The following is a 15,776-nucleotide window of genomic DNA, read 5'->3' as shown; positions in this document are numbered from 1 at the left end:
GAGGGAGATGAGAGAGGAGTAACAGGAGAGGGAGAGGGAGATGAGAGATTAACAGAGAACAGGAGAGGGAGATGAGAGAGGAGTAACAGGAGAGGGAGAGGGAGATGAGAGAGGAGTAAGAGGGAGAGGGAGATGAGAGAGGAGTAACAGGGAGAGGGAGATGAGAGAGGATTAACAGGAGAGGGAGAGGGAGATGAGAGAGGAGTAACAGGAGAGGGAGATGAGAGAGGAGTAACAGGAGAGGGAGATGAGAGAGGAGTAACAGGAGAGGGAGGGAGATGAGAGAGGAGTAACAGGAGAGGGGAGGAGATGAGAGAGGAGTAACAGGAGAGGAGAGGGAGATGAGAGAGGAGTAACAGGAGAGGGAGATGAGAGAGGAGTAACAGGTAAGGGAGGGAGATGAGAGAGGAGTAACAGGAGAGGGAGATGAGAGAGGAGTAACAGGAGAGGAGAGGGAGATGAGAGAGGAGTAACAGGAGAGGGAGAGGGAGATGAGAGGAGTAACAGGAGAGGGAGAGGGAGATAACAGTAACAGGAGAGGGAGATGAGAGAGGAGTAACAGGAGAGGGAGATGAGAGAGAGTCACAGGAGAGAGGAGAGAGTAACAGGAGAGGGAGAGGGAGATGAGAGAGGATTAACAGGAGAGGGAGATGAGAGAGGAGTAACAGGAGAGGGAGAGGGAGATGAGAGAGGATTAACAGGAGAGGGAGGGAGACAGGAGAGGAGTAACAGAGAGGGAGAGGGAGATGAGAGAGGAGTAACAGGAGAGGGAGATGAGGAGAGGAGTAACAGGAGAGGGAGAGGGAGATGAGAGAGGATTAACAGGAGAGGAGAGGGAGATGAGAGAGGAGTAACAGGAGAGGGAGATGAGAGAGGAGTAACAGGAGAGGGAGAGGGAGATGAGAGAGGAGAGGAGAGGGAGATGAGAGAGGAGTAACAGGAGAGGGAGATGAGAGAGGAGTAACAGGAGAGGGAGATGAGAGAGGAGTAACAGGAGAGGGAGAGGGAGATGAGAGAGGAGTAACAGGAGAGGGAGATGAGAGAGGAGTAACAGGAGAGGGAGATGAGAGAGGAGTAACAGGAGAGGGAGATGAGAGAGGAGTAACAGGGAGAGGGAGATGAGAGAGGAGTAACAGGAGAGGGAGAGATGAGAGAGGAGTAACAGGAGAGGGAGATGAGAGAGGAGTAACAGGAGAGGGAGAGGGAGATGAGAGAGGAGTAACAGGAGAGGGAGAGATGAGAGAGGATTAACAGGAGAGGGAGATGAGAGAGGAGTAACAGGAGAGGGAGAGGAGAGGGAGATGAGAGAGGAGTAACAGGAGAGAGAGGGAGATGAGAGAGGAGTAACAGGAGAGGGAGATGAGAGAGGAGTAACAGGAGAGGGAGATGAGAGAGGAGTAACAGGAGAGGGAGATGAGAGAGGAGTAACAGGAGAGGGAGATGAGAGAGGAGTAACAGGAGAGGGAGAGGGAGATGAGAGAGGAGTAACAGGAGAGGGAGATGAGAGAGGAGTAACAGGAGAGGGAGGGAGATGAGAGAGGAGTAACAGGAGAGGGAGATGAGAGAGGAGTAACAGGAGAGGGAGAGGGAGATGAGAGAGGAGTAACAGGAGAGGGAGAGGGAGATGAGAGAGGAGTAACAGGAGAGGGAGATGAGAGAGGGTAACAGGAGAGGGAGAGGGAGATGAGAGAGGAGTAAGAGGAGAGGAGAGGGAGATGAGAGAGGAGTAACAGGAGAGGGAGATGAGAGAGGAGTAACAGGAGAGGGAGATGAGAGAGGAGTAACAGGAGAGGGAGAGGGAGATGAGAGAGGAGTAACAGGAGAGGGAGATGAGAGAGGAGTAACAGGGAGGGAGAGGGAGATGAGAGAGGAGTAACAGGAGAGGGAGATGAGAGAGGAGTAACAGGAGAGGAGAGGGAGATGAGAGAGGAGTAACAGGGAGAGGGAGATGAGAGAGGAGTAACAGGAGAGGGGGAGATGAGAGAGGAGAGAGAGTAACAGGAGAGGGAGATGAGAGGAGTAACAGGAGAGGGAGAGGGAGATGAGAGAGGATTAACAGGAGAGGGAGATGAGAGAGGAGTAACAGGAGAGGGAGAGGGAGATGAGAGAGGAGTAACAGGAGAGGGAGATGAGAGAGGAGTAACAGGAGAGGGAGATGAGAGAGGAGTAACAGGAGAGGGAGAGGGAGATGAGAGAGGAGTAACAGGAGAGGGAGATGAGAGAGGAGTAACAGGAGAGGGAGATGAGAGAGGATTAACAGGAGGGAGAGGGAGATGAGAGAGGAGTAACAGGAGAGGGAGATGAGAGAGGAGTAACAGGAGAGGGAGATGAGAGAGGAGTAACAGGAGAGGGAGAGGGAGATGAGAGAGGAGTAACAGGAGAGGGAGATGAGAGAGGATTAACAGGAGAGAGGGAGATGAGAGAGGAGTAACAGGAGAGGAGAGGGAGATGAGAGAGGAGTAACAGGAGAGGGAGATGAGAGAGGAGTAACAGGAGGGAGGGAGATGAGAGAGGATTAACAGGAGAGGGAGAGGGAGATGAGAGAGGAGTAACAGGAGAGGAGAGGGAGATGAGAGAGGAGTAACAGGAGAGGGAGATGAGAGAGGAGTAACAGGAGAGGAGAGGGAGATGAGAGAGGAGTAACAGGAGAGGGAGATAACAGGAGAGGGAGAGTAACAGGAGAGGGAGATGAGAGAGGAGTAACAGGAGAGGGAGATGAGAGAGGAGTAACAGGAGAGGAGAGGGAGATGAGAGAGGAGTAACAGGAGAGGGAGATGAGAGAGGATTAACAGGAGAGGGAGATGAGAGAGGAGTAACAGGAGAGGGAGATGAGAGAGGAGTAACAGGAGAGGGAGATGAGAGAGGAGTAACAGGAGAGGGAGAGGGATGAGAGAGGATTAACAGGAGAGGGAGATGAGAGAGGATTAACAGGAGAGGGAGATGAGAGAGGATTAACAGGAGAGGGAGATGAGAGAGGAGTAACAGGAGAGGGAGATGAGAGAGGAGTAACAGGAGAGGGAGAGGAGATGAGAGAGGTAACAGGAGAGGGAGATGAGAGAGGATTAATGAGAGGGAGAGGGAGAGGGAGATGAGAGAGATAACAGGAGAGGAGATGAGAGAGGAGTAACAGGAGAGGAGAGGGAGATGAGAGAGGAGTAACAGGAGAGGGGGAGATGAGAGAGGATTAACAGGAGAGGGAGAGGGAGATGAGAGAGGAGTAACAGGAGAGGGAGATGAGAGAGGAGTAACAGGAGAGGGAGAGGGAGATGAGAGAGGAGTAACAGGAGAGGGAGATGAGAGAGGAGTAACAGGGAGAGGGAGATGAGAGAGGAGTAACAGGAGAGGGGGAGATGAGAGAGGAGTAACAGGAGAGGGAGAGGGAGATGAGAGAGGAGTAACAGGAGAGGGAGAGGGAGATGAGAGAGGAGTAACAGGAGAGGGAGAGGGAGATGAGAGAGGAGTAACAGGAGAGGGAGAGGGAGATGAGAGAGGAGTAACAGGAGGGAGAGGGAGATGAGAGAGGAGTAACAGGAGAGGGAGATGAGAGAGGAGTAACAGGAGAGGGAGAGGGAGATGAGAGAGGAGAGAGGGAGATGAGAGAGATAACAGGAGAGGGAGAGGGAGATGAGAGAGGGTAACAGGAGAGGAGAGGGAGATGAGAGAGGAGTAACAGGAGAGGGAGAGGGAGACAGAGAGAGAGTAATGAGGAGAGGAGAGGGAGATGAGAGAGGAGTAACAGGAGAGGGAGAGGGAGATGAGAGAGGAGTAACAGGAGAGGGAGATGAGAGAGGATTAACAGGAGAGGGAGAGGAGATGAGAGAGGATTAACAGGAGAGGGAGAGAGGAGATGAGAGAGAGGAGATGAGAGAGGACAGGAGAGGGAGATGAGAGAGGAGTAACAGGAGAGGGAGATGAGAGAGGAGTAACAGGAGAGGGAGAGGGAGATGAGAGAGGAGTAACAGGAGAGGGAGATGAGAAGAGTGACAGGATGGAGCACTCTGTTCACAATGTTGAACAGCAAACCACTGACCCACACTACGCCACGACACGCTTTCTGACACCTACCGGTACAGTAGAATCAGGGATTCATCCGTAAAGAGCACACTTTTCCAGCGTGCCAGTGGCCATCCTAGGTGAGCCTTTGCCCACTGAAGTCGGTTACGACGCCGAACTGCAGTCAGGTCAAGACGACAAGAACACAAATCAGCTTCCCTGAGACGATTTCTGGCAGTTTGTGCAGAAATGATTTGGTTGTGCAAACCCACAGTGTCATCCGCTGTCCGGGTGGCTGGTCTCAGACGATCCCGCAGGTGAAGAAGCCGGATGAGGGCTGGCGTGGTTCGCGGTTGTAAGGTCAGTTGGACCTGCTGCCAAATTCTCAAAAACAACGTTGGAGTGGGATTATGGTAGAGAAATGAACATTCACTTCTCTGGCAACAGCTCTGGTGGACATTCCTGCAGTCAGCATGCCAATTGCACCCCCCTCAAAACCTGAGACATCTGTGGCATTGTGTTGTGTAACAAAACTGCACATTTTAGAGTGGCCTTTTATTGTCTCCCACATAAGATGCACTAACAGGGATATAAACAAATTTGTGGCCAAAATTTGAGAGATAAGCTTTTTGTGCGTATGGAACATTTCTGGGATCTTTTATTTCAGCAGATGAAACATGGGACCAACACTTTCCATGTTGCGTTTCTATTTTTGTTCAGTATAGTATGAAGTCATGTTTTGGCCATGCATACTATATAGCAGGTGTCTGCGGCAAAACCGGAAGAAATCTGTTCTCCAGTATTCCCACGAGTAAAAGAGGAGACATGATTGTGTCTCAATGTAATCAACGTATGAAGGGATTGTTATTTTCAAATACAATATATTTTTCGGCTTAGTTGTGGTCTATTTACAGTGTAAAAATTATAATAATTATGTTCCGGGCCCCTGACATCCGCTCCGACAAAAATCATCCCACAGCCAAATGGAGTGGCCTGTTCCTGCTGTTTAGGATCCTAGTATGGACATCTGGACATACCTCTATCTAAACACCCTCTATCCTCACCCTTCTTCCATCCTCTTCCAGATAGGAAACATCAGTCGGGTGATGGACACGGTGAACGGGGTGGCGAGATGCCCCTACGACCCGCGTCACAACTCCACTGCCATGGTAACAGAGAAGGGCGAACTCTACGCCGCCACTGTCATCGACTTCTCGGGTCGTGACCCCGTCATCTACCGTAGCCTGGTAACATGCCGCCACTGCGAACAGCCCAGTACAACTCCAAATGGCTCAACGGTAAACACTCATGTGTACCATACACTCTTTGGAAAAAAGAGAACCCTTTTGGTTCCAGGTAGAACCTTTTCAGTTCCAGGTAGGACCCTTTTGGGCTCTAGGTACGTGGAACCCAGAAGGGTTCTACCTAGAACCAAAAAGGTTTATCCTATAGGGATAGCCGAAGAACTCTTTTGGAACTATTTTGTCTAATAGTTTGGGAATAGAATTACAATTGGATCATGACTGTACTTCCTGCTTTGCTTCCTGGTTATGGGTACACTCAATATGGCTGCCGGTCCACCCATCAGGGAAGATGACTTGATGGGGTATTTGCATTCTAGCAATTCTATGTCAATGCCAATACATTACTGAACAGCCAACTGTAAACTGGCTAGAGGCACTCCTTATGTTCTAACGTGAAAGGAATCCTAGAGGATGAGTCCTAATGGTAACGTGAAAGTGTAAGGAGGAGAAAACTACTGATTCCATGCCAAGAACATCACTGCTCACATTCCTGCTGCTGCATCAGCCGTTTGGAGCTGAAATACCATGTCTCATGCCTAACTTACACCTTCCCTCCCTCTCTTTCTCTATTCCTGTCTTCTCCCCTCCCTCTCGCCTCCTCCCCTCCCTCCTTCCCTCCCTCTCGCCCTCCCCTCCCTCCTCCCCTCCCTCCTTCCCTCCCTCCTCCCTCCTCTCGCCCTCCCTCCCTCCCCTCCCTCCTCCCCTCCCTCTCACCCTCCCTCCCTCCTCCCCCTCCCTCCTTCCCTCCTTCCCTCCCTCTCGCCCTCCCCTCCCTCCTCCCCTCCCTCCTTCCCTCCCTCTCGCCCTCCCTCCTTCCCTCTCTCCTCCAGACCCTCACTTTATCTCAGTCTACGAGGTGGGTCTCTTCACCTATTTCTTCCTGAGAGAGAACGCAGTCGAACACGACTGCGGTCGTACCGTGTTCTCCCGGGTCGCCCGGGTCTGTAAGAACGACGTGGGCGGTCGCTTCCTATTGGAGGACACTTGGACTACGTTCATGAAGGCGCGGTTGAACTGCTCGCGGTCAGGAGAGATCCCCTTCTACTATAACGAGCTGCAGAGCACCTTCTATCTGCCCGAACAGGACCTCATCTACGGCATCTTCACCACCAACGTGTGAGTGACACACGCGCACACACACACACCTACACACAGACGCACATACACACACACACATAAAATGAACACACACATTGTCAGTCATACACACACAGGCACTTTTACATGTACAGAACCAGTAAGTGGTTTGGACACCTACTCATTCAAGGGTTTATCATTATTTGGACTATTTTCTACATTGCAAAGCTGGCATCAAGGCTACTTTGAAGAATCTCAAATAGAAAATATTTGTTTAACACTTTTTTGCTTACTACATGATTCCATATGTGTTATTTCATCGTTTTGATGTCTTCACAATTATTCTACAATGTAGAAAATAGTAAAAATACAGAAAAACCCTGGAATGAGTAGGTGTGTCCAAACTTTTGACTGGTACTGTATATATATACATGTATAGATGCAGGCACACACACACACACACACACACACACACACACACACACACACACACACACACACACACACACACACATCTGCAGAACTTCTGGTCCCCACAAGGATAGTAAAGCCACACACACACACACACACACACACATAGACACACATCTGCAAAAGAACAAGGAGGACCTTTAAAACAGCCCCAATGAGTGAATGAGCATAATTTAGTAGCCACACACACACACACACACAACAGACGCACAAGCTCACTTACACACACTTTTATTCTCCATCTATCCAGTCCTACTTTGTTTTAGTCCATTTATTTACACATTGCCCTAACAGCATCCTGTTGAGGCTGAAGGTTTTAAAGATGCTAAGAAGCATATTACACATTTCAAGCTGTTTGGACAGGAGGAGGAGGGAAGTGAAAATCACTTCTCTGGTCTTTTCTTCTCCCGTCTCTGTCTGTGTTGGTGCCCTTGGCTTAGCGACAGAGCAGAACCTTGTTTGGGAGAGACGCTTTAGTCCGCAAGGAAGAATGGTGTTGGAGGATAACCACTTAAGAACATTTCTGTGTGACTGTGAAACACTTAAATAGTTTTCAAACTCAAAGGGTTGTGGAAATTGATTGTGGTGAACCATTTGTGTTAGTTAACCCTGTCAGGTTTTGGGTTGCTGTCTGTCTGTCAGTCTGTCAGTCTGACGGTCCTACTCTGTGCATAGCCCAAAGCATCATATCCTGTCCAGAAGCTCCTCCCTGCCAGTCTATAGTCCCATGTGCCTTATCATTGGTCTGTTCAGAACCCCTCTCTGCCAGTCTATAGTCCCATGTTCCTTCTCATTGGTCTGTTCAGAACCCCTCTCTGCCAGTCTATAGTCCCATGTTCCTTCTCATTGGTCTGTTCAGAACCCCTCTCTGTCAGTCTATAGTCCCATGTGCCTTATCATTGGTCTGTTCAGAACCCCTCTCTGCCAGTCTATAGTCCCATGTTCCTTCTCATTGGTCTGTTCAGAACCCCTCTCTGCCAGTCTATAGTCCCATGTTCCTTCTCATTGGTCTGTTCAGAACCCCTCTCTGCCAGTCTATAGTCCCATGTTCCTTCTCATTGGTCTGTTCAGAACCCCTCTCTGCCAGTCTGTAGTCCCATGTTCCTTCTCATTGGTCTGTTCAGAACCCCTCTCTGCCAGTCTATATGTCACGCCCTGGTCGAAGTATTTTGTGTTTATCTTTAATTATTGGGTCAGGCCAGGGTGTGGCATGGGTTTTTGTATGTGGTGTGTATATATGGGGGATGGTAGCTAGTGGGGTGTTCTAGATAAGTCTATGGCTGTCTGAAGTGGTTCTCAATCAGAGGCAGGTGTTTATCGTTGTCTCTGATTGGGAACTATATTTAGGCAGCCATATTCTTTGAGTTTGGTGTGGGTGATTGTCCTGTGTGTCTTGATGTCCTTGTTAGAGGTTAGTAGACACATGTATAGGCTGTTTTCGGTTTTCGTTTCGTTTATTGTTTTTGTAGTGTTAGTGTTTTGTCGTGTTTTACGTTTGTCTAATAAAGATGAATCGCAATCGACACGCTGCAGTTTGGTCCGACACTCCTTCACCACATGAAAACCGTGACAGAATCACCCACCACAAACGTGTCAACAGGCAGGAGCAGCCCAAAGAGGAGATGCGTAAGAAGGATTTCTGGACATGGGAGGAAATCCTCGACGGGAGAGGACCCTGGGCTAAACCAGGGGAGTGTAGCCGCCAGGAGAAGAGGCAAAGGTGCAGCAGCAGGAGAAGAGGCAACAGAGGCAGCAGCAGCAGGGAGAAGAGGCAGCAGCAGAGGGCAGCAGCAGCAGGAGAAGAGGCAACAGAGGCAGCAGCAGCAGCAACAGAGGAGCAGCAGCAGCTACAGTGGGAGAGGTTGCACCACCTGGAGAAATGGACATGGGAGGAGGAACTGGACGGTAAAGGACCCTGGGATCAGCCTGGAGATTATTGTCGCCCCAAAGCCGAGCTGGAGGCAGCAAAAGCAGAGAGGCGGCATTATGAGGAGCTAGCACGGCAGAGCGGATGGAAGCCTGAGAGTCAGCCCCAAAAAATTCTTGGGGGGGGCTCACAGGGAGAATGGCTACGCTAGGTAGGAGACCTGCGCAAACTCCCTGTGCTTACCGGGGGGCTAGAGAGACCGGGCAGGCACCGTGTTATGCAGTGGTGCGCACGGTGTCCCCAGTGCGGGTGCATAGCCCGGTGAGGTATATTCCAGCTCCTCGGATCGGCCGGGCTAGAGTGGGCATCGAGCCAGGTAAGGTTGGGCAGGCTCGGTGCTCAAGAGCTCCAGTGCGCCTGCACGGTTCGGTCTATCAAGTACCACCTCCACACCCCAGTCCTCCGGTAGCAGCTCCCCGCACCAGGCTTCCTGTGCGTGTCCTCGATCCAGTACCACCAGTTCCAGCACCACGCACCAGGCCTTCAGTGCGCCTCGCCTGTTCAGCGCAGCCAGCGCTTTTCTCCTCTCCTGCGCTGCTGGAGTCTCCCGCCTGTTTAGCGCAGCCAGAGCCTTCCTCCTCTACAGCGCTGCCGGAGCCTCCCGCCTGTTTAGCGCAGCCAGAACCTTTCTCCTCTCCTGCGCTGCCGGAGTCTCCCGCCTGTTCAGCGCAGCCAGAGCTGCCAGCCTGCATGGTGCAGCCAGAGCTGCCAGTCTGCATGAAGCAGCCAGAGCTGTCAGTCTGCATGGAGCAGCCAGAGATGTCAGTCTGCATGGAGCAGCCAGAGCTGCCAGTCTGCATGAAGCAGCCAGTCTGCATGGAGCAGCCAGAGCTGTCAGTCTACATGGAGCAGCCAGAGCTGCCAGTCTGCATGAAGCAGCCAGAGATGTCAGTCTGCATGGAGCAGCCAGAGCTGCCAGTCTGCATGGAGCAGCCAGAGCTGCCAGTCTGCATGGAGCTGCCAGAGCTGTCAGTCTACATGAAGCAGCCAGAGCTGCCAGTCTGCAAGGAGCTGCCAGTCTGCAAGGAGCTGTCAGTCTGCAAGGAGCTGTCAGTCTGCAAGGAGCCGCCAGTCTGCCCAGTGCCGCCAGTCTGCCCAGCGCCGCCAGTGCCGCCAGTCTGCCCAGCGCCGCCAGTGCCCCCAGTCTGCCCAGCGTCGCCAGTCTGACCAGCGCCGCCAGTGCTCCCAGTCTGCCCAGCGCCGCCAGTCTGCCCAGCATCGCCAGTCTGCCCAGCGCCACCAGTCTGTCCAGCGTCGCCAGTCTGTCAGGATCAGTTAGATCCGCAGTCAGCCAGGATCCGCCAGTCAGCCAGGATCAGCCAGGATCTGCCAGATCCGCTAGTCAGCCAGGATCCGCCAGTCAGCCAGGATCCGCCAGTCAGCCAGGATCTGCCAGATCCGCTAGTCAGCCAGGATCTGCCAGTCAGCCAGGATCTGCCAGTCAGCCAGGATCTGCCAGGATGCCAGGATCTGCCAGATCCGCTTGTCAGCCAGGAACGCACCAGCCAGCCAAGATCTGCCAGTCAGCCAGATCTGCCAGTCAGCCAGGATCTGAGTAGATCCTCTCACTCCCGAGCTTCCTCTCACTCCCGAGCTTCCTCTCACTCCCGAGCTTCCTCTCACTCCCGAGCTTCCTCTCACTCCCGAGCTTTCTCTCACTCCTGAGCTGCCTCAGTCCCGAGCTGCCCCTCAGTCCCGATCTGCTCCTCAATCCAGTGGGTTTCTGGGTGAGGACTACTAGGCCATGGTCGGCGGCGAGGGTGGACTATCCAGGGACGCGAGGAGAGGGGACTAAGACATGAATTGAGTGGGGTCCACGTCCCGCGCCGGAACCGCCACCATGGACAGACGCCCACCCGGACCCTCCCTATTTGTTTTGAGGTGCGTTCGGGAGTCCGCACCTTAGGGGGGGGGTTCTGTCACGCCCTGGTCGAAGTATTTTGTGTTTATCTTTAATTATTGGGTCAGGCCAGGGTGTGGCATGGGTTTTTGTATGTGGTGTGTATATATGGGGGATGGTAGCTAGTGGGGTGTTCTAGATAAGTCTATGGCTGTCTGAAGTGGTTCTCAATCAGAGGCAGGTGTTTATCGTTGTCTCTGATTGGGAACCATATTTAGGCAGCCATATTCTTTGAGTTTGGTGTGGGTGATTGTCCTGTGTGTCTTGATGTCCTTGTTAGAGGTTAGTAGACACATGTATAGGCTGTTTTCGGTTTTCGTTTCGTTTATTGTTTTTGTAGTGTTAGTGTTTTGTCGTGTTTTACGTTTGTCTAATAAAGATGAATCGCAATCGACACGCTGCAGTTTGGTCCGACTCTCCTTCACCACATGAAAACCGTGACACTATAGTCCCATGTTCCTTCTCATTGTTCTGTTCAGAACCCTTCTCTGCCAGTCTACAGTCCCATGTTCCTTCTCATTGTTCTGTTCAGAACCCCTCTCTGCCAGTCTGTAGTCCCATGTTCCTTCTCCTTGGTCTGTTCAGAACCCCTCTCTAATAGACTCAGTACCAGTAGTTATATTAGTGTGGTAGGCTTCTAACCCATCTACCTCTCCTCCTAGACCCTGTTATTAACATGATGTAAACCTACACACTGCAGTACAGTCAGCCACAGTACAGTCAGCTACAGTCAGCTACAGTACAGTCAGCTACAGTACAGTCTGATACAGGACTGTCTGATACAGTACAGTCAGCTACAGTACAGTCAGCTACAGTACAGTCAGCTACAGTACAGTCAGCTACGGTACAGTCAGCTACGGTACAGTCAGATACAGTACAGTCTGATACAGTACAGTCTGATACAGTACAGTCAGCTACAGCCAGCCACAGTACAGCCAGCTACAATACAGTCAGCTACAGTACAGTCAGCTACAGCCAGCTACAGTACAGTCAGCTACAGTATTGTCAGCTATAGCCAGCTATAGTACAGTCAGATACATTACAGTATGCTACAGTCCAGTCAGATACAGTACAGTCAGCTACAGCCAGCTATAGTACAGTCAGCTACAGTACAGTCAGCTACAGTACAGTCAGCTACAGTACAGTCAGCTACAGTACAGTCTGATACAGTACAGTCTGATACAGTACAGTCTGGTACAGTCAGATACAGTACAGTCAGATACAGTACAGTACCCCAGTGGTTCCTTTCATACCTGTACTAATGGTCCTATTGAGAGAGAGCGGTAAGCATCAATTTGGGCCCATATTACTGGCACAAGCACTCTTCTGTCTGATTTCCATTTTGAACTCACCCAGGGCAGAGCTAAAAGGCTTGTAAACTCTGAGGTATTGAGAAAGACATCTTATCCCAGTCGCACAGACAAAAGACAGGCTGCAAGGCATTGAAACGATAGTGATCTCAGGTATCCTCCAGGGATAACAGGAACCACTCTGAAAGACCTTAGTGATGAAGACGTGGTGTGTCTTGATCTGCGCCTGGATCTTCTCCGATTCGGAGGGTTTTACCATATAAATAGAATCTATAGAAAGGGTTTGGAACCTCTGACCCTGGCAATTTGACTGTTACACCGGTGCACTCGCAATGGCTGCCAGTCCACCCATTATGACATCATTGACTTGAATGTTCTGTAGATTCTATTACTATGAGTTTTGCCTTGTGTTCCGGTTGCAGTTCCTTTTCGTGGTCCTTTTCTACTTACCCTTTCCCTCCTTTTACCAGTGAATACCTTTGTCCGTGTTGCAGCTGAGAGGTTTGAATGACTGTGAGGATTGTTTAAGATGAGATGGGAGCACAGGTCTATAGGAAAGAAAGACAAGTCTGTGCCAGCACTGGGAGATCATCAAACATCATTATCCTGTCATTATCCTGTCCTTATTTTGTCATTTTGTCATTATCTAGACATTATCCTGTCATTATCCTGTCGTTATCCTGTCGTTATCCTGTCGTTATTTTGTGATTTTGTCATTATCCTGTCATTATCCTGTCATTATCCAATTATTATCCAATTATGTGCCATATTGTACCTTATATTCATAGTGATAACTATTATAATTGATAGATAAATGTCTCTGTATACTGTAGACGTCATTAAGCTCTCTTTTGAACTGAGAACATAAGTAGGTCTTACGCATCAATTCAGTTCTTTATGAACAGTGGTTTCCTGTATCAAATAGGCTGCTGTATTGTTCCTGCTGATGTTCGTACAAAGGACTTTATAGACACATTTGATGGATTGGATTGAAAAAAAGTGGACGGCGCTCAACTAACGCGAGTCGAGGTGCAACCAAAACATTTGATCCTCATTGAAAAGGAAAGGGCACAACGCTCGCTCACCGTTAAAAACCGTATCGATTGGTTCACTGCCATGGCCTCTGAGTCACGGTTTCCTGATGTCTTTATGTCCCTCTCTTCCTAACAGGAACAGCATCTCTGCGTCGGCTGTGTGTGCTTTCAACCTCAGCGCCATCACCCAGGCGTTCAACGGACCGTTCCGTTACCAGGAGAACCCTCGTACAAGCTGGCTCTCCACCCCCAACCCCATCCCCAACTTCCAGGTAGGGGACGATGCAGAGTGTCTGGTCTTCTACTAGATTCCTCCTTTCACTGTTTCCCAGCCCTCTACTCAGGGACCAAGATGTTTCACGTATGTCTGAACTAGCACACCTGATTCCACTGGTCAATGACTCAAATGAGCCTTTCATCACACCTGATTCCACTGGTCAATGACTCAAATGTGCCTTTCATCACACCTGATTCCACTAGTCAATGACTCAAATGAGCCTTTCATCACACCTGATTCACTGGTCACTCTGATTCCAGTCAATGACTCAAATGAGCCTTTCATCACACCTGATTCCACTGGTCAATGACTCAAATGAGCCTTTCATCACACCTGATTCCACTGGTCAATGACTCAAATGAGCCTTTCATCACACCTGATTCCACTGGTCAATGACTCAAATGAGCCTTTCATCACACCTGATTCCACTGGTCAATGACTCAAATGAGCCTTTCATCACACCTGATTCCACTGGTCAATGACTCAAATGAGCCTTTCATCACACCTGATTCCACTGGTCATTCCACTGGTCTGACAAATGAGCCTTTTTCATCACACCTGATTCCACTGGTCAATGACTCAAATGAGCCTTTCATCACACCTGATTCCACTGGTCAATGACTCAAATGAGTCAGCCTTTCATCACACCTGATTCCACTAGTCGATGACTCAAATGAGCCTGATTTCATGACTCAAATGAGCCTTTCATCCACTGGTCAATGACTCAAATGAGCCTTTCATCACACCTGATTCCACTGGTCAATGACTCAAATGAGCCTTTCATCACACCTGATTCCACTGGTCAATGACTCAAATGAGCCTTTCATCACACCTGATTCCACTGGTCAATGACTCAAATGAGCCTTTCATCACACCTGATTCCACTGGTCAATGACTCAAATGAGCCTTTCATCACACCTGATTCCACTAGTCAATGACTCAAATGAGCCTTTCATCACACCTGATTCCACTAGTCGATGACTCAAATGAGCCTTTCATCACACCTGATTCCACTAGTCGATGACTCAAATGAGCCTTTCATCACACCTGGTCAATGACTCAAATGAGCCTTTCATCACACCTGATTCCACTGGTCAATGACTCAAATGAGCCTTTCATCACACCTGATTCCACTGGTCAATGACTCAAATGAGCCTTTCATCACACCTGATTCCACTGGTCAATGACTCAAATGAGCCTTTTGATTCCACTGGTCAATGACTCAGCCTTTCATCACACCTGATTCCACTGGTCAATGACTCAAATGAGCCTTTCATCACACCTGATTCCACTAGTCGATGACTCAAATGAGCCTTTCATCACACCTGATTCCACTGGTCAATGACTCAAATGAGCCTTTCATCACACCTGATTCCACTGGTCAATGACTCAAATGAGCCTTTCATCACACCTGATTCCACTAGTCAATGACTCAAACGAGCCTTTCATCAAGCTCCTAGGCTCCACCTTGTGATCTCTGGTTTATTTCAAAATAAATCAGTATCATTTAGGAAAGGGACTTTTATGTTAAAAAACAAATCAAAAAGTTGTCCTTCCCCCTGTCTGCCCCCTCAGTGTGATACCCTGGAGGAGCGAGGTCCAGGGGAGAACCAGACGGAGCGCAGCCTGCAGGACGCCCAACGTCTCTTCCTCATGTCTGACGTGGTGCAGCCCGTCTCCACCGACCCCCTCCTGTACCAGGACAACATCCGCTTCTCCAAGCTGGTGGTGGACATCGTGCAGGGCCGAGACACCCTCTACCACGTCATGTACATCGGCACTGGTGAGTGAACAGGAAGGAGGGAGGGAGGGAGAGGGAGAGAGAGGGAGAGAGAGGGAGGGAGGGGGGAGGGAGGGAGGGAGGGAGGGAGGGAGGGAGGGAGGGAGGGAGGGAGGGAGGGAGGGAGAGAGAGGGAGAGAGAGACGGAAGCTAGAGGTCTCATTTTGTCTGTTTGTCCAATAAGAATACGGCACCATCCTGAAGGCCCTCTCCACGACCAATAAGAGCATGCGGGGGTGTTACCTGGAAGAGATGAGGCTCCTCCCCGAGGGCGAAAGCGAGCCAATCAAGAGCCTTCAAATCCTCCACAGCGATAGGTCGTTGTTTGTGGGGCTTAGCGACAGGGTGCTGAAGATCCCACTGGAAAGATGCTCCAGCTACAAAACTGAACGGTAAAAAGACCACTCCCACAAACCCTCTTCAATACCCCACCACTTATACAGCTGCAGTTCAATCAAACCTGCCTTTGCAATGTTTACGAAGTGTCTTTGTTTATAAACTACTTCCTGTACACTTCTTGTTCTGGAAAGTGGATGTATCTACTGGTGAGGGCCAAGTCCAGAAGATAACAATAATATTGTATCAGTATTCTACCTGAAGCTAATCATCTTAGTGACAGTTAATTGGAAAGAACCCAAATGTTCTGTCCTCCAGCCTAGCAGGGTCTGACTGATCCAGACAGGAAGTAGTCCAATTTTATTTG

The 15,776-nt window shown here is 50.1% G+C and overlaps 1 pseudogene; it reads left to right on the top strand.

The window, feature by feature from the left end:
• The window catches only part of LOC115117669 (semaphorin-5B-like), an 81,080-nt pseudogene that overhangs the window by 27,946 nt on the left and 37,358 nt on the right, over positions 1-15,776 (top strand).

This window comes from Oncorhynchus nerka, linkage group LG2 (genome assembly GCF_034236695.1).
Source record: "Oncorhynchus nerka isolate Pitt River linkage group LG2, Oner_Uvic_2.0, whole genome shotgun sequence".
In the NCBI taxonomy this organism is placed as follows: Eukaryota; Metazoa; Chordata; class Actinopteri; order Salmoniformes; family Salmonidae; genus Oncorhynchus; species Oncorhynchus nerka.
This window is presented reverse-complemented; position numbering and strand designations above follow the sequence as displayed.